Source organism: Macaca mulatta, chromosome 9 (assembly GCF_049350105.2).
Source record: "Macaca mulatta isolate MMU2019108-1 chromosome 9, T2T-MMU8v2.0, whole genome shotgun sequence".
NCBI classification, from domain to species: domain Eukaryota; kingdom Metazoa; phylum Chordata; class Mammalia; order Primates; family Cercopithecidae; genus Macaca; species Macaca mulatta.
In genome coordinates, this window is record NC_133414.1 from 33,868,532 (window position 1) to 33,888,245 (window position 19,714).

A 19,714-nucleotide genomic window follows, 5' to 3' on the forward strand; every position below is an offset into this window, starting at 1 on the left:
ATACAATGAAATTATTATTGAGTCTTAAAAAGAAAGGAAATTCTGATGCATGGTACAACATGGATGAACCCTGAGGACATTCTGCTAAGTATAATAAGCCAGCCACAAAAAAGACAAATGCAATTATTCCTCTTGGATGAGGTATCTAGAGCAGTGTCAAATTCATAGACACAGAAGACAGAATGATGTTTTCCAGGGGGTGCAGGAGGGGGAAATGGGGAGTTATTGTTTGATGCACACAAAGCTTCAGTTTTACATGAGGAGAAGAGTTCTGGAGATTGGTTGTAAAATAGTGTAAAGTTACCTAACACTGCTGAACTATACACTTAAAATAGTTAAGGTGGTAAATTTTATGTTATATGTATTTTTCCATAGGTAAAAAATTAAAAGTTACAATGATACAAAATGTAGTTTGTGAATATTTTTTCACCTGTAAACTCATATAATTTCTTTTTAAAATAAATGTTTTATTTTTTTAAAATTTATTATTATTATTATTATACTTTAAGTTCTAGGATACATGTGCATAACATGCAGGTTTGTTACATATGTATACTTGTGCCATGTTGGTGTGCTGCACCCATCAACTCGTCAGCACCCATCAACTCCTCATTTACATCAGGTATAACTCCCAGTGCAATCCCTCCTCCCTCCCCGCTCCCCATGATAGGCCCTGGTGTGTGATGTTCCCCTTCCCGAGTCCAAGTGATCTCATTGTTCAGTTCCCACCTATGAGTGAGAACACGCGGTGTTTGGTTTTCTGTTTTTGCGGTAGTTTGCTGAGAATGATGGTTTCCAGCTGCCTCCATGTCCCTACAAAGGACACAAACTCATTCTTTTTTATGGCTGCATAGTATTCCATGGTGTATATGTGCCACATTTTCTTAATCCAGTCTGTCACTGATGGACATTTGGGTTGATTCCAAGTCTTTGCTATTGTGAATAGTGCCGCAATAAACATACGTATGCATGTGTCTTTATAGCAGCATGATTTATAATCGTTTGGGTATATACCCAGTAATGGGATGGCTGGGTCATATGGTACTTCTAGTTCTAGATCCTTGAGGAATCGCCATACTGTTTTCCATAATGGTTGAACTAGTTTACAATCCCACCAACAGTGTAAAACACTGAAACTGGATCCTTTCCTTACTCTTTATGCGAAAATTAATTCAAGATGGATTAGAGACTTAAATGTTAGATCTAATACCATAAAAACCCTAGAAGAAAACCTAGGTAATACCATTCAGGACATAGGCATGGGCAAGGACTTCATGTCTAAAACACCAAAAGCAATGGCAACAAAAGCCAAAATTGACAAATGGGATCTAATTAAACTAAAGAGCTTCTGCACAGCAAAAGAAACTACCATCAGAGTGAACAGGCAACCTACAGAATGGGAGAAAATTTTTGCAATCTACTCATCTGACAAAGGGCTAATATCCAGAACCTACAAAGAACTCAAACAAATTTACAAGAAAAAACAAACAACCCCATCAAAAAGTGGGCAAAGGATATGAACAGACATTTCTCAAAAGAAGACATTCATACAGCCAACAGACACATGAAAAAATGTTTTTTTTTTAATTGGCAAAATTATATATATTTATGGTATAAAATGTGATGTTTTTCTGTGTGCATACTTTTTGGAATGGCTAAATCAAGCTATGTAACAGACCCCAAGTCCTCACATATATATCTTTTTTTTCTGGTGAAAACACTTAAAAACTACTCTCTTAGAAACTTTCCCTTTGTCTAGCTGCAATTTTGTACCCTTTGACTAATATCTCTCCATTTTTTTCCAACCCCAGCCTCTGGTAACCTGCATTCTGTTCTCTATTTCCTTGAGTTTGACTTTTTCTGGTTCTACATATAAGTGAGATCATGCAGTAATTGTCTTTCTGTACCTGACTTCTTAGCGTAATGTCCTTCAGTTTCATCCGTGTTGTTACAGATGACAGGATTTCCTTCTTTTTTAAGGCTGGATAAGAGATATATATATCTTTCACATGTTCTTTATTTGTATCTTTATCTATTTTTACATTTAGGGACACTTAGGTTGATTCCATATTGTAGTTATTGTGAATAATACTGCAGTGAACATGGGAGTATAGGTATCTACTCAACATGATTTATCCCATTTCCTTTAGATGTATACTGAGAAGTGGAATTGCTTGGTCATATGGTAGTTCTATTTTTATTTTTTTTTTTGAAGAATCTCCATACTGTTTTCCATAAAGCTGTACTAATTTACATTCTCACTAACATTGTGTAAGAGTTCCCTTTTCTCCACATTCTTGCCAGTACTTATATTTTTTCTTTTTGATAGTAGCCATTTTTTTGATAACAGGTGTGAGGTAATATTACCTGGTGGTTTAAATTTACTTTTCCTTGATGATTAGTGATGTTGAACATTTTTTTCATATACCCTGTTGACCATTCATATATCTTTTTTTTGAGAAATATCAAGCCATTTGTCCATTTTTAAATGGGGTTATTTGTTTTCTTGTAGTTGAGTTGAGCTCCTTTTACATCTTGGATATTAAACTCTTATCAGATGTATGGTTTGCAAATATTTTCTCCCATTACATAGGTTGTATCTTCATTCCATCGATTGTTTCCTTTGCTCTGAAGAAACTATTTAACTTGATGCAGTCCCATTTGTCTATTTTTGCTTTTGTTACCCGTGCTTTTGGGGTCATATAAAAAAATCTTTTCCAAGACCAATGTCGAGAAGTTTTCACCCTGTTTTCTTCAAGTAGTTTTACAGTTTCAGGTTTTACATTTAAGTTTTTAATTCATTTTGGGTCTATTTTTGTATATGGGGTAAGATAAGGACCTATTTTCATTCTTCTGCAGTCTGTCCAACACAATTTATTGAAGAGACATTCTTTTCCTAATTATGTGTTTTTGGACATTTGTCAAAGATCAGTTGACCATATATATGTGAATTTATTTCTGGGCTCTCTCTTCTGTTCCATTGGCTATGTCTGTTTTTTTTTTTTTTTTTTTTTTCCATTTTTTAAATTGTACTTTAAGTTCTGGGGTACATGTTCAGAACGTGCAGGTTTGTCACATAGGTATACATGTGCCATGGTGGTTTGCTGCACCCATCAACCTGTCATCTACATTAGGTATTTCTCCCCCACCCCGTGATAGGCCCTGGTGTGTGATGTTCCCCTCCCTGTGTCCATGTATTCTCATTGTTCAACTCCCACTTATGAGTGAGAACATGTGGTGTTTGGTTTTCTGTTCTTGGGCTAGTTTGCTGAGAATGATGGTTTCCAGCTTCATCCATGTCCCTGCAAAGGACATGATCTCATCCTTTTTTATGGCTGCATAGTATTCCATGGTGTATATGTACCACATTTTCTTTATCCAGTGTATCACTGATGGGCATTTGGGTTGGTTCCAAGTCTTTGCCATTGTGAACAGTGCTGCAATAACATATGTGTGCATGTGTTTTAATAGTAGAACGATTTATAATTCTTTGGGTATATACCCAGTAATGGGATTGCTGGGTCAAATGGTATTTCTAGTTCTAGATTCTTGAGGAATCACCACACTGTCTTCTGTAATGGTTGAACTAGTTTACACTCCCACCAACAGTGTAAAAGTGTTCCTGTTTCTCCGCATCGTCTCCAGCATCTGTTGTTTCCTGACTTTTTAATGATTGCCATTCTAACTGGCGTGAGATGGTATCTCATTGTGGTTTTAATTTGCGTTTCTCTAATAACCAGTGATGATGAGCATATATTTATAAGTTTGTTGGCTGCATAAATGTCTTGAGAAGTATCTGTTCCTATTCTTCACCCACTTTTTGATGGGGTTTTTTTTCCTTGTAAATTTGTTTAAATTCTTTGTAGATTCTGGATATTAGCCCTTTGTAAAATGGATAGACTGCAAAAATTTTCTCCCATTCTGTAGGTTACCTGTTCACCCTAATGATAGTTTCTTTTGCTGTGCAGAAGCTCTTTAGTTTAATTAGATCCCATTTGTCAATTTTGGCTTTTGTTGCCATTGCTTTTGGTGTTTTAGACATGAAGTCTTTGCCCATGCCTATGTCCTGAATGGTATTGCCTAGGTTGTCTTCTAGGGTTTTTATGGTTTTCAGTCTTACGTTTAAGTGTCTAATCCATCTTGAGTTAATTTTTGTATAAGGTGTAAGGAAGGGATCCAGTTTCAGCTTTCTGCATATGGCTAGCCAGTTTTCCCAACACCATTTATTAAATAGGAAATCTTTTCCCCACTGCTTGTTTTTGTCAGGTTTGTCAAAGATCAGATGGTTGTAGATGTGTGGTGTTATTTCTGAGGCCCCTGTTCTGTTCCATTGGTCTATATCTCTGTTTTGGTACGTACGATGCTGTTTTGGTTACTATAGCCTTGTAGTATAGTTTGAAGTCAGGTAGCGTGATTTCTCCAGCCTTGTTCTTGTTGCTTAGGATTATCTTGACTATGAAGGCACTTTTTTGGTTCCATATGAAATTTAAAGTCTTTTTTTCTAATTCTGTGAAGAAAGTCAATAGTAGCTTGATGGGGATAGCATTGAATCTATAAATTACTTTGGGCAGTATGACCGTTTTCATGATACTGATTCTTCCTATCCATGAGCATGGAATGTTTTTCGATTTGTTTGTTTCCTCTCTTATTTCCTTGAGCAGTGGTTTGTAGTTCTCCTTGAAGAGGTTCTTCACATCCCTTGTAAGTTGGATTCCTAGGTATTTTATTCTCCTTGTAGCAATTGTGAATGGGAGTTCACTCATGATTTGGCTCTCTGTCTGTTCTTGGTGTATAGGAATACTTGTGATTTTTGCACATTGATTTTGTATCTTGAGACTTTGCTGAAATTGCTTATCAGCTCAAGGAGATTTTGGGCTGAGACGATGGGGTTTTCTAAATAAACAATCATGTCATCTGCAAAGACAGACAATTTGACTTCCTCTTTTCCTAATTGAATACACTTTATTTCTTTCTCTTGCCTGATTGCCCTGGCCAGAACTTCCAATACTGTGTTGAATAGGAGTAGTGAGAGAGGTCATACTTGTCTCATGCCAGTTTTCAAAGGGAATACTTCCAGTTTTTGCCCATTCAGTATGAGATTGGCTGTGGGTTTGTCATAAATGGCTCTTATTATTTTGAGATACGTTCCATCAATACTTAATTTATTGAGAGTTTTTAGCATTAAAGGCTGTTGAATTTTGTCGAAAGTCTTTTCTGCATCTATTGACATAATCATGTGGTTTTTGTCATTGATTCTGTTTATGTGATGGAGTATGAATATTGATTTGTGTATATTGAACCAGCCTTGCATCCCAGGAATGAAGCCGAATTGATCGTGGTGGACAAGCTTTTTGATGTGCTTCTGGATTCAGTTTATCAGTATTTTATTGAGGATTTTTTCATCGATGTTCATCAGGCATATGGGCCTAAAATTTTCTTTTTTTTGTTGTGTCTCTGCCAGGTATCAGGAAGATGCTGGCCTCATAAAATAAGTTAGGGAGGATTCTCTCTTTTTCTATTGTTTGGAATAGTTTCAGAAGGAATGGTACCAGCTCCTCTTTGTACCTCTGGTAGAATTTGGCAGTGAATCTGTCTGGTCCTGGACATTTTTTGGTTGGTAGGCTATTAATTACTGCCTCCATTTCAGAACTTTTATTTGGTCTATTCAGGGATTTGACTTCTTCCTGGTTTAGTCTTGGGAGGGTGTATGTGTCCTGGAATTTATCCATTTCTTTTAGATTTTCTAATTTATTTCTGTAGAGGTGTTTATAGTATTCTCTGATGATAGTTTGTATTTCTGTGGGATCAGTGGTGATATCATTTTTTATCCTTTATCATTTTTTATTGCATCTGTTTGATTTTTCTGCTTTGTCTTCTTTATTAATCTGGCTAGCAGTCTATCAATTTTGTTGATCTCTTCAAAAAACCAGTTCCTGAATTCATTGATTTTTTGAAGAGTTTTTGTGTCTCTGTCTCCTTTAGCTCTGCTCTGGTCTAAGTTATTTCTTTTCTTCTGCCAGCTTTTGAATTTACTTGCTCTTGCTTCTCTTGTTCTTTTAGTTGTGATGTTAGAGTGTCAATTTTAGATCTTTCCTGCTTTCTCTTGTGGGCATTTAGTGCTATAAATTTCCCTCTACACACTGCTTTAAATGTGTCCCAGAGATTCTGGTATGTTGTGTCTTTATTCTCATTGGTTTCAAAGCACATCTTTATTCCTGCCTTCATTTCATTATTTATCCAGTAGTCATTCAGGAGTAGGTTGTTCAGTTTCCATATAGTTGTGTGGTTTTGAGTGAGTTTCTTAATCCTGAGTTCTAATTTGATTGCCCTGTGGTCTGAGAGACTGTTTGTTATGATTTCTGTTCTCTTGCATTTGCTGAGGAGTATTTTACTTCCAATTATGTAGTCAATTGTAGAATAAGTGCGATGTGGTGTTGAGAAGAATGTATATTCTGTCAATTTGGGGTGGAGAGTTCTGTAGATGTCTATTAGGTCTGCTTGGTCTAGAGCTGAGTTCAAGTCCTGGATATCCTTGTTAATTTTCTGTCTCGTTGATTTGTCTAATATTGACAGTGGGATGTTAAAGTTTCCCACTATTATTGTGTGGGAGTCTAAGTCTCTTTGTAGGTCTTTAAGGACTTTCTTTATGAATCTGGGTGCTCTTGTATTAAGTGGATATATATTTAGGATAGTTATCTCTCCTTGTTGCATTGATCCCTTTATGATTATGTAATGCCCTTCTTTGTCTCTTTTGATCTCTGCTGGTTTAAAGTCTGTTTTATCAGAGACTAGGATTACAACCCCTGCTTTTTTTTCTTTCCATTTGCTTGATAAATCTTCCTCCATCCCTTTATTTTGAGCCTATGTGTGTCTTTGCACGTGAGATGGGTCTCCTGCACACCGATGGGTCTTGACTTTGTCCAATTTGCCAGTCTGTGTCTTTTAATTGGGGCATTTAGCTCATTTACATTTAAGATTAATATTGATATGTGTGAATTTCATCCTGCCATTATGATGCTAGCTGGTTATTATGCCCGTTAGTTGATGCAGTTTCTTCATAGCATCGATGGTCTTTACAGTTTGGTATGTTTTTGCAGTGGCTGGTACCGGTTGTTCCTTTCCATGTTTAGTGCTTCCTTTAGGAGCTCTTGTAAAGGCAGGCCTAGTGGTGACAAAATTTCTCAGCATCTGCTTGTCTGTAAAGGATTTTATTTCTCCTTCGCTTAGGAAGCTTAGTTTGGCTGGATATGAAATTCTGGGTTGAAAATTCTTTTCTTTAAGAATGTTGAATATCAGCCCCCACTCTCTTCTGGCTTGTAGATTTTCTGCCGAGAGATCTGCTGTTAGTCTGATGGGCTTCCCTTTGTGGGTAATCCGCCTTTTCTCTCTGGCTGTCCTTAACATTTTTTTTTTTATTTCAACTTTGGTGAATGTGACAATTATGTGTCTTGGGGTTGCTCTTCTTGAGGAATATCTTTGTGGTATTCTCTGTATCTCCTGAATTTGAATGTTGGCCTGCCTTGTTAGGTTGGGGTAGTTCTCCTGCATAATATCCTGAAGAGTGTTTTCCAACTTGGTTCCATTCTCCCTGTCACTTTCAGGTACACGAATCAAATGTAGATTTGGTCTTTTTACATAGTCCCATATTTCTTGGAGGTTTTGTTTGTTTCTTTTCACTTGTATTTTGTCTAATCTTGTCTTCTCACTTTATTTCATTGAATTGGTCTTCAGTCTCTGATATCCCTTCTTCTGCTTGATCAGTTTGGCTATTGATACTTGTGTGTGTTTCACAAAGTTCTCGTGCTGTGTTTTTCAGTTCCATCAGGTCATTTTTGTTCTTCTCTAAACTGGGTATTCTAGTGAGCAATTCCTGTAACTTTTTTTCAAGGTTCTTAGCTTCCTGGCATTGGGTTAGAACATGCTTCTTTAGCTCACAGGAGTTTGTTATTACCCATCTTTTGAAGCATACTTCTGTCAAGTCGTCAAACTGATTCTCCGTCCAGTTTTGTTCCCTTGCTGTCGAGGAGTTGTGATCCTTTGGAGGAGAAGAGGTGTTCTGGTTTTTGGAATTTTCAGCCTTTTTGCACTGGTTGCTCCCCATCTTCGTGGATTTATCTACCTTTGGTCTTTGATGTTGGTATCAACATCACTATTCCTTTCTGTTTGTTAGTGTTCCTTCTAATAGGCCCCTCTGCTGCAGGTCTGCTGGAGTTTGCTGGAGGTCCACTCCAAACCCTGTTTGCCTGGGTATCACCAGTGGAGACTGTAGAACAAAGATTGCTGCCTGTTCCTGCCTCTGGAAGCTTTATCCCAAAGAGGCACCAGCCAGATGCCAGCCAGAGCTCTCCTGTATGAGGTGTCTGTCGGCCCCTACTGGGAGGTATCTCTCAGTCTGGATACATGAATGGTCAGGGACCCACTTGAGAAGCAGTCTGTCCATTATCAGATCTTGAACACTTTGCTGGGAGAATTGCTGCTCTCTTCGGAGCTGTCAGGCAGGGATGTTTAGGTCTGCTGAAGCTGCGCCCAAAGCCTCTCCTTCCCCTAGGTGCTGTGTCCCAGGGAGCTGTGGTGGGCTCCACCCAGTTCGAACTTCCTGGGGCTTTGTTTACACTGAAAGGTAAAACCACCTACTCTCAAGCCTGTAATCCCAGCACTTTGGGAGGCTGAGACAGGCGGATCACGAGGTCAGGAGATCGAGACCATCCTGGCTAACACGGTGAAACCCCGTCTCTACTAAAAAATACAAAAAAACTAGCCAGACGAGGTGGTGGGTGCCTGTAGTCCCAGCTAGTTGGGAGGCTGAGACAGGAGAGTGGCATAAACCCGGGAGGTGGAGCTTGCAGTGAGCTGAGATCCGGCCACTGCACTCCAGCCTGGGCGACAGAGCGAGACTCCATCTCAAAAAAAAACAAAAAACAAAAAACAAAAAACCACCTACTCAAGCCTCAGCAATGGTGGATACCCCTCCCTTTACCAGACTCGAGTGTCCCAGGTTGACCTCAGACTGCTGTGCTAGCAGAGAGAATTTCAAGCCAGTGGATCTTAGCTTGCTGGGCTCCATGAGGTTGGGACCTGCTCAGCCAGGCACCAAGAGAATATCCTGGTCTGCTGGTGGCAAAGACCATGGGAAAAGTGCATTGTCTGGGCCAGAATGCACCATTTCTCCCAGTAGTCTCTCACAGCTTCCCTTGGCTAGGGAAGGGAAATCCCCTGACCCCTTGCACTTCCCAGGTGAGGTGACATCCCACCCTGCTTTGGCTTATCCTCTGTGGGTTGCACCCACTGTCTAACCAGTCCCAGTGACATGTACTGGGTACCTCAGTTGGAAATGCAGGAATCATCTGCCTTCTGTGTCAATCTCGCTGGGAGCTGCAGACTGGAGCTGTTCCTATTTGGCCATCTTTTTGGCTATATCTGTTTTGATGCTAGGGTCATGCAGTTTTAATTACTATAGCTTTGTGTAGTAGATTTTGAGATAGTGTGATGCCTCCACCTTTGTTCTTTTTGCTCATGATTGCTTTGGCTACTCAGGATCTTTTGTGTTCCCATATGAATTTTAGGATCTATTTTTATTTCTGTGAAAAATGTCATTGAAATTTTCCTAGGGATTACATTGAAACTGTAGGTTATTTTGAGTAGCATGAACATTTTAACAATATTGTTTCAACTCATGAATATGGGATGTATTTTCAATTCTTTGTGTGTTCTTCAATTTATTTCAACAAGTCTTACAGTTTTCAGTGTAACAGATCTTTCACTTCTTTGATTAAGTGTATTCCCAAGTATTTTATTTCTTTTTATGCTATTATAAATGGGATTGTTTTCTTGATTTCTTTTTTAGATAGTTTGTTGTTAATTTATAGAAACACAACTGATTTTTGTATATTGGTTTTTGTATCCTGCCACTTTGTTGGATTCATTTGTTCTGCAAGTTTTTGGGGGCATCTTTAGAGTTTTCTATATAGGAGAGTATATCATCTGGAAACAAATATGATTTTACTTATTCTTTTTCTATTTTGATACATTTTATTTGTTTTCCTTGACTAATTGCCCTGGCATGGACTTCTAGTACTATGTTGAATAGAATTGGTGAGAGTGGGTATCCTTGTTTTTGATCTTACAGGAAAAGTTTTAAACTTTTCACTGTTGAGTATAATAATGTTAGCTATGGGGTTCTGATATATGGATTTTATTATATTAAGGTACATTCCTTTTATACCTATTTATTGATAGGTCTTATTATGAAAGGATGTTGAATTTTGTCGAATGCTTTTTCTACGTCTTATGAGATGATCATATGGTTTTGTCTTTCATTCTGCTAATATGATGCACAACATTTATTGATTTGCTGATTCATCCTTGTACTCTAGGGATAAATTCCACTTGATCATAGTGAATGATCCCTTTAATCTACTGTTAAGTTTGTTTTGCTAGTATTGTGTTGAAGATTTTTACATCTGTATTCATCAGGGATATTGGCCTGTAATTTTCTTTTCTTGGGATGTCCATGTCTGACTTTGTATCAGGATGATTGATGATGACTTGTAAAATAGTTTGGAAGTATTTATTCCTCTTCAAGATTTTGGAAGAGTTTGAGAAGGATTATATTAGTTCTTCTTTAAATATTTGGTAGAATTCAGCCATGAAGTCAGGAAGTCTTGGGCATTTCTTTGACAGGATTTTAAAAAATTATTTATTGACTCTTCTTGGTCATTATTGGTCTTTTCAGATTTTTTATTTCTTCAGTCTTGTTAGGTTGTTAACTCATTTTCTTCTAGGTTGTTCAGTTTGTTAGAATGTAATTTTTTTTGTGGTATTTCTTATTATCTTTTTTTTTTATTTCTATGGTATCAGTTGTAATGTCTCATTTTTCTTTACTGAGGTTATTTGGGCCTTCTCTCTCTTTTTTCTTAATCCAGCTAAAGATTTGCTGATTTTATCTTTTCAGAAAACTTTTAGTTTTGTTAACCTTTTCTATTGTTTTTCTAATCTCTATTATTTATTTCTGCTCTTTGTAATTTTCTTCATTCTATTAACTATTGGCTTAATTTGTTATTTTTCTAGTTCTTTGATGTATCACATTAGGTTATTTATTTGAGATCATTTTTTTTAAAGAAGACATCTATTGCAATAAACTTGCCACTTAGAACTGCTTTTGCTGCATTTCATGAGTTTTAGTGTGTTGTATTTCCATTTTTGTTTGTCTCGAGATACTTTCTGATTTCCCTTTGGATTTCTTTTTTGACTCATCATTTGTTTAGGAGTGTGTTAATTTCTACATATTTGTGAATTTTTCCAGTTTTTCTCCTGTCATTGATTTCTAGTTTCAAATTATTGTCATTGGAAAATATGCTTGATATGACTTCAGTCTTCTTAAGTATATTAAGACATGTTTTGTGGCCTAACACATGAGCTATCATGGGAAATATTTCATGTGCACTCAAGAAGAATGTATGTTCTGCTGCTGTTGAGTGGAATGTTTTGTATATGTCTATTAGGTCCATTTGGCCTAAAGTATTGTTCAAGTCCAATGTTTCCATATTCATTTGTTGTCTAGATGAACTGTCTATTGTAAATGGGGTATTACTGTACATGGGTTATTATTGTATTGCTGTCTGTCACTCGATTCAGATCTATTAGTAGCTGCTATATGTATTTAGGTAGTCTTATCTCGATGCATATTATTTAAAATTGTTATAACCTCTTGATGGATTGACCCCTTTATAATTATATAATGACCTTCTTTGTCTCATGAGACAGCTAAAAACTTGAAATCTCTCTTATCTTATATAAGTATAGCCACTCGTGCCTTCTTTTGGTTTTGGTTTGCATGGAGTATCTTTTTCCATCCCTTCACTTTTAGCTTTTGTGTGTTCCAGGCTGGAGTGCAGTGGTGCGATCTCAGATCACTGCAACTTCTGCCTCCTGGGTTCAAGTGATTCTCCTGTGTCAGCCTCCCGAGTAGCTGGGACTACAGGTGTGCACCACCACACCGAGCTAATTTTTGTATTTTTAGTAGACACAGGGTTTCACCATGTTGGCCAGGATGGTCTCAATCTCTTGACCTCGTGATCCACCCACCACGGCCTCCCAAAGTGCTGGGATTACAGGCATGAGCTACCACACCTGGCCTGTGTGTTCTTAAAGTTTATGTGAGTCTTTTGTGGGCAGTATGTAGTTGGGTTCTTAAAAAAAAAAAACCATTCAGCCACTTGACATGTTTCTGTTGGAGATTTAATCCATTTACACTTAAATATATATATTCAAAGTAATTATTTATATGTAAGGACTTACTATTACCATTTTTTTTTGAGATGGATTGTCACTCTGTTGCCCATGCTGGAGTGCAGTGGTGCAATCTCGGCTCACTGCAGCCTCTGCCTCCTGGGTTCAAGCAATTCTCCTGCCTTAGCCTCCTGAGTAGCTGGAATTACAGGCACCTGCCACTACGCCTGGCTAATTTTTGTATTTTTAGTGGAGATACAGTTTCTCCATGTTGACCAGGCTGGTCTTGAACTCCTGACCTCAGGTGATACACCACCTCAGCCTCCCAAAGTGCTATGATTACAGGCATGAGCCACTGTGCCAGGCTCACTATTACCATTTTGAAGGACAATAATCATATGATCATTTCAATAGATGCAGAAACAGCATTTTGCAGCATTCAAAATCTTTTCATAGTAAAAACGTACAACAAATTAGGTATACAAGGAATTTTCCCCATGTAAAAAGGCCATATTAGCCTACAGCTAACACTACACTCAGTGGTGAAAAGTTGAAGACTTTTTCTCTAATAACAGGAAAAAGACAAGGATGCCTACTCTTAACAGTTCTATTCAATGTCGTACCAGAATCCCAATGTAGTAGCCAAGCAATTAGTCAAGAAAAAGAAATTAAAGGTATCCAAATCAGAATAGAAGAAGTAAAATCATGTGTTTCTAGATGACATGAGCTAATATATAGAAAACCCTAAGGATGCCTCCCCGACCCCCATCAAATATAGAATGGTGCCACTCCCAAAACTCTTAGAACTAATAAATGAATTCAGTAAAGTTGCAGGTTACAAAATCAACATCCCCAAATCAGTTGTGTTTCTACACACTAACAATAACTGTGAAGAAGAAAACATTTAGAGTAGCATGAAAAGAAATGAACTGTTTAAGAATAAATTTAACCAAGAAAGTAAAAGATTTGCACGCAGAAAACTATAAAATATATAAGATATATTGAAGAAGACACAAAGAAATGGGACAATATCGTATGTTCACGGATTAGAAGAGTTAATACCATTATAATTAAGTCCATGTACCCAAAATGATCTACAGATTCTGTGTGAATCCTATGAAAATACCAATGACATTTTTCACAGACATAAAACAAATCCTAAAATTCATATGCAACTTCAAAAGGCCTTGAATAGCCAAAGCAAATTTTAGCAAGAGTAGTAAGGCTGGAAGCACATTACTTTCTTTTTTTTTTGGAGACAGAGTCTCACTCTGTAACCCAGGCTGCAGTGCAGCGGTGCGATCTCAGCTCACTGCAACCTCCTCCTCCCAGGTTCAAGCAATTCTCCTGCCTCAGCCTCCCAAGTAGCTGGGATTACAAATGCCTGCCATCATGCCTGGCTAACTTTTTTTGTATTTTTAGTAGAGATGGGGTTTTACCATGTTGGTCAGGCCTGTTTTGAACTCCTGACCTCAAGTGATCTTCCCACCTTGGCCTCCCAAAGTGCTAGGATTACAGGCGTGAGCCACTGTGCCTGGCATTTTTTTTTTTTTTGAAATGGAGTCTCGCTCTGTCGTCCTGGCTGGACTGCAGTGGTGTGGTCTCGGCTCACTGCAACCTCCGCCTCTCAGGTTTGAGTGATTCTCCTGCCTGAGCCTCCTGAGTAGCCTCAGATGATCCGCCTGCCTCAGCCTCCCAAAGTGTTGGGATTTCAGGCCCGAGCCACTGCGCCTGGCCCTTACTTTCTGATTTCAAATTATGTTTTAAAGCTATAGTAATTAATGCAGTATGGTACTGGCATAAAATCAGACATATAGACCCATGAAACAGCTTAGCAAGTGCAGAAACAAACCCAAGCGTATGGACAAGTGATCTTCAACAAAAGTGTCAGAAATAAGCAATGGGGAAAGGATAGTGTCTTCAACAAATGATACTGGGAAAAGTGGATGTCTATATGCAAAAGAATGATATTGGATTTTCATGCCATGCACAAAAATCAATTCAAAATGCATTAAAAACTTACCTGTATGACCTGAAACCATAAAACTCCTCGATGAAAACATAGGACATAAGCTCCATGACATTGGTCTGGGCAATGATTTTTTTGGATGTTACACCAAAAAACAGGCAAAAAAGCAAAAATAAACAACTGAGATTACATCAAACTTAAAAGTCTTGCCTAAAAAAGGAAATTAAAAAATGAAATGGAAAACTATAGAATGGGAGAAAATATTTCCAAACTATACATGTGATAATAATGGGTTAATATAAAAAAAATACAAGGGACTCATACAACTGAATAGAAGATAAAAAGTAATTAAAGGACTTGAATAGATATTTTTCCAAAGAAGACATACAAATATACAATGGGTATAGGAAAAGGTACTATATATCACCAATCATCAGAGAAATGTAAATCAAAATCACAATGAAATAATACATCATACCTGTTAGGTTGGCTGTTATTAAGAAAAAATGATATAACAGTTCTTGGCAAGGATGTGGAGAAAAAGGAACCCTTCAACACTACTGGTGGGAATGTAAATTGGTAGAGCCATTATGGAAAACAGTATGGAAGTGCATAAAAATTTAAAATAGAACTACCATATGACCCATAAATGCCGCTTCTGGATATGTATCCAAAGGAATTTTAACGAATATGTCAGGGGGATATCTGCACTCCCATGTTCATTGCAGTAGCCAAAATATGGAAACAACTTAAGTATCCATAATGGATGAATGGATATAATGTACCTATGCATACAACAGAATATTATTCACTCTTAAGAAATTAGAAAATCCTTCCATTTGTGACAACATGGATGGACCTAGAAGGCATTATGTTAAGTGAAAGAATCCAGGCACAGAACGCAAAATAATTTAGGAGCTGAAAAGTTGTAGGCTAAAATGCACAAAGTTTCAGTTTTCCAAGATAAATAAGGTTTGTAGATCTATTATACAGCAGAATCCCCATAGTGAACAATACTGCATTGTATACTTAAAATTTTCTAAGAGGGTAGGTGTTTTGTTAATTTTTCTTTTCTTTTTTCTTTTTTTTTTTTATTATTATTATACTTTAAGTTCTAGGATACATGTGCATAACGTGCAGGTTTGTTACATATGAATACTTGTGCCATGTTGGTGTGCTGCATCCATCAACTCGTCAGCACCCATCAACTCGTCATTTACATCAGGTATAACTCCCAATGCAATCCCTCCTCCCTCCCCCCTCGCCATGATAGGCCCCGGTGTATGATGTTCCCCTTCCCGAGTCCAAGTGATCTCATTGTTCAGTTCCCACCTATGAGTGAGAACATGCGGCATTTGGTTTTCTGTTCTTGTGATAGTTTGCTGAGAATGATGGTTTCCAGCTGCATCCATGTCCCTACAAAGGACACAAACTCATCCTTTTTTGTGGCTGCATAGTATTCCATGGTGTATATGTGCCACATTTTCTTAATCCAGTCTATCACTGATGGACATTTGGGTTGATTCCAAGTCTTTGCTATTGTGAATAGTGCCGCAATAAACATACGTGTGCATGTGTCTTTATAGCAGCATGATTTATAATCGTTTGGGTATATACCCAGTAATGGGATGGCTGGGTCATATGGTACTTCTAGTTCTAGATCCTTGAAGAATCACCATGCTGTTTTCCATAATGGTTGAACTAGTTTACAATCCCACCAACAGTGTAAAAGTGTTCCTATTTCTCCACATCCTCTCCAGCACCTGTTGTTTCCTGACTTTTTAATGATCGCCATTCTAACTGGTGTGAGATGGTATCTCATTGTGGTTTTGATTTGCATTTCTCTGATGGCCAGTGATGATGAGCATTTTTTCATGTGTCTGTTGGCTGTATGCATGTCTTCTTTTGAGAAATGTCTGTTCATATCCTTTGCCCACTTTTTGATGGGGTTGTTTGTTTTTTTCTTGTAAATTTGTTTGAGTTTTTGTAGGTTCTGGATATTAGCCCTTTGTCAGATGAGTAGATTGCAAAAATTTTCTCCCATTCTGTAGGTTGCCTGTTCACTCTGATGGTAGTTTCTTTTGCTGTGCAGAAGCTCTTTAGTTTAATTAGATCCCATTTATCAATTTTGGCTTTTGTTGCCATTGCTTTTGGTGTTTTAGACATGAAGTCCTTGCCCATGCCTGTGTCCTGAATGGTATTACCTAGGTTTTCTTCTAGGGTTTTTATGGTTTTAGGTCTAACATTTAAGTCTCTAATCCATCTTGAATTAATTTTCACATAAGGAGTAAGGAGAGGATCCAGTTTCAGCTTTCTACTTGTGGCTAGCCAATTTTCCCAGCACCATTTATTAAATAGGGAATCCTTTCCCCATTTCTTGTTTTTCTCAGGTTTGTCAAAGATCAGATGGCTGTAGATGTGTGGTATTATTTCTGAGGACTCTGTTCTGTTCCATTGGTCTATATCTCTGTTTTGGTACCAGTACCATGCTGTTTTGGTTACTGTAGCCTTGTAGTATAGTTTGAAGTCAGGTAGCGTGACGCCTCCGGCTTTGTTGTTTTGGCTTAGGATTGTCTTGGCAATGCATGCTCTTTTTTGGTTCCATATGAACTTTAAAGCAGTTTTTTCCAATTCTGTGAAGAAACACATTGGTAGCTTGATGGGGATGGCATTGAATCTATAAATTACCTTGGGCAGTATGGCCATTTTCACAATATTGATTCTTCCTATCCATGAGCATGGTATGTTCTTCCATTTGTTTGTGTCCTCTTTTATTTCACTGAGCAGTGGTTTGTAGTTCTCCTTGAAGAGGTCCTTCACATCCCTTGTAAGTTGGATTCCTAGGCATTTTATTCTCTTTGAAGCAATTGTGAATGGAAGTTCATTCATGATTTGGCTCTCTGTCTGTCTGTTACTGGTGTATAAGAATGCTTGTGATTTTTGCACATTAATTTTGTATCCTGAGACTTTGCTGAAGTTTCTTATCAGCTTAAGGAGATTTTGGGCTGAGACAATGGGGTTTTCTAACTATACAATCATGTCATCTGCAAACAGGGACAATTTCACTTCTTCTTTTCCTATCTGAATACCCTTTATTTCTTTCTCTTGCCTGATTGCCCTAGCCAGAACTTCCAACACTATGTTGAATAGGAGTGGTGAGAGAGGGCATTGCTGTCTTGTGCCAGTTTTCAAGGGGAATGCTTCCAGGTTTTGGCCCTTCAGTATGATATTGGCTGTGGGTTTGTCATAAATAGCTCTTATTATTTTGAGATACATTCCATCAATACCGAATTTATTGAGAGTTTTTAGCCTGAAGGGCTGTTGAATTTTGTCAAAGGCCTTTTCTGCATCTATTGAGATAATCATGTGGTTTTTATCTTTGGTTCTGTTTATATGCTGGATTACGTTTATTGATTTATGTATGTTGAACCAGCCTTGCATCCCACGGATGAAGCCCTCTTGATCATGGTGGATAAGCTTTTTGATGTGCTGCTAGATCCAGTTTGCCAGTATTTTAATGAGGATTTTTACATCGATGTTCATCAGGGATATTGGTCTAAAATTCTCTTTTTTTGTTGTATCTCTGCCAGGCTTTGGTATCAGGATGCTGTTGGCCTCATAAAATGAGTTAGGGAGGATTCCCTTTTTCTATTGATTGGAACAGTTTCACAAGGAATGGTACCAGCTCCTCCTTTTACCTCTGGTAGAATTGAGCTGTGAATCCATCGGGTCCTGGACCTTTTTTGGTTGGTAGGCTATTAATTATTGCCTCAATTTCAGAGCCTGCTATTGGTCTATTCAGGGATTCCGCTTCTTCCTGGTTTAGTCTTGGGAGAGTGTAAGTGTCCAGGAAATTATCCATTTCTTCTAGGTTTTCTAGTTTATTTGCATAGAGGTGTTTATAGTATTCTCTGATGGTAGTTTGTATTTCTGTGGTGTCGGTGGTGATATCCCCTTTATCATTTTTTATTGCATCTATTTGATTCTTCTCTCTTTTCTTCTTTATTAGTCTTGCTAGCAGTCTATCAATTTTGTTGATCTTTTCAAAATACCAACTCCTGGATTCATTGATTTTTTGGAGGGTTTTTTGTGTCTCTATCTCCTTCAGTTCTGCTCTGATGTTAGTTATTTCTTGCCTTCTGCTGGCTTTTGAATGTGTTTGCTCTTGCTTCTCTAGTTCTTTTAATTGTGATGTTAGAGTGTCAATTTTAGATCTTTCCTGCTTTCTCTTGTGGGCATTTAGTGCTATAAATTTCCCTCTACACCCTGCTTTAAATGTGTCCCAGAGATTCTGGTATGTTGTATCTTTGTTCTCATTGGTTTCAAAGAACATCTTTATTTTTGCCTTCATTTCGCTATGTACCCAGTAGTCATTCAGGAGCAGGTTATTCAGTTTCCATGTAGTTGAGCGGTTTTGATTGAATTTCTTAGTCCTGAGTTCTAGTTTGATTGCACTGTGGTCTGAGAGACAGTTTGTTATAATTTCTGTCCTTTACATTTGCTGAGGAGTGCTTTACTTCCAATTATGTGGTCTATTTTGGAATAAGTGTGATGTGGTGCTGAGAAGAATGTATATTCTGTTGATTTGGGGTGGAGAGTTCTGTGGATGTCTATTAGGTCTGCTTGCTGCAGAGATGAGTTCAATTCCTGGATATCCTTGTTAACTTTCTGTCTCGTTGATCTGTCTAATGTTGACAGTGGGTTGTTGAAGTCTCCCATTATTATTGTATGGAAGTCTAAGTCTCTTTGTAAGTCTCTAAGGACTTGCTTTATGTATCTGGGTGCTCTTGTATTGGGTGCATATATATTTAGGATAGTTAGCTCTTCCTGTTGAATTGATCCCTTTACCATTATGTAATGGCCTTCTTTATCTCTTTTGATCTTAAATGGTTTAAAGTCTGTTTTATCAGAGACTAGTATTGCAACCCCTGCTTTTTTTTGTTCTCCATTTGGTTGGTAGATCTTCCTCCATCCCTGTATTTGAGCCTATGTATGTCTCTGCATGTGAGATGGGTTTCCTGAATACAGCAAACTGATGGGTCTTGGCTCTTTATCCAGTTTGCCTGTCTGTGTCTTTTAATTGGAGCATTTAGTCCATTTACATTTAAGGTTAATATTGTTATGTGTGAACCTGATCCTGCCATTATGATATTAACTGGTTATTTTGCTAAAACCTATTGGAAGTAATGAGTGAATTCATCAAGGCTGCAATATATAAGATCGATAAACAAAAACAATTTGTATTTCTTTTCTTTTCTTTTTTTTTTTTTTTTGAGGCGTTGTCTCGCTCTATCGCCCAGACTGGAGTGCAGTGGTGCGATCTCGGCTCCCTGCAAGCTCCACCTCCTGGGTTCAGGCCATTCTCCTGCCTCAGCCTGCCAAGTAGCTGGGACTACAGGCGCCCGCCGCCACGCCCGGCTAATTTTTTGCATTTTTAGTGGAGACGGGGTTTCACTGTGTTAGCCATGATGGTCTCTATCTGATGACCTCGTGATCTGCCCGCTTCGGCCTCCCAAA

The 19,714-nt window shown here is 37.9% G+C and overlaps 1 protein-coding gene across 1 annotated transcript in view; it reads left to right on the plus strand.

The window, feature by feature from the left end:
- Positions 1-19,714, plus strand: part of CCDC7 (coiled-coil domain containing 7) — a 442,752-nt gene that overhangs the window by 40,289 nt on the left and 382,749 nt on the right. The gene's annotated exons all lie outside the window — the stretch shown is intronic.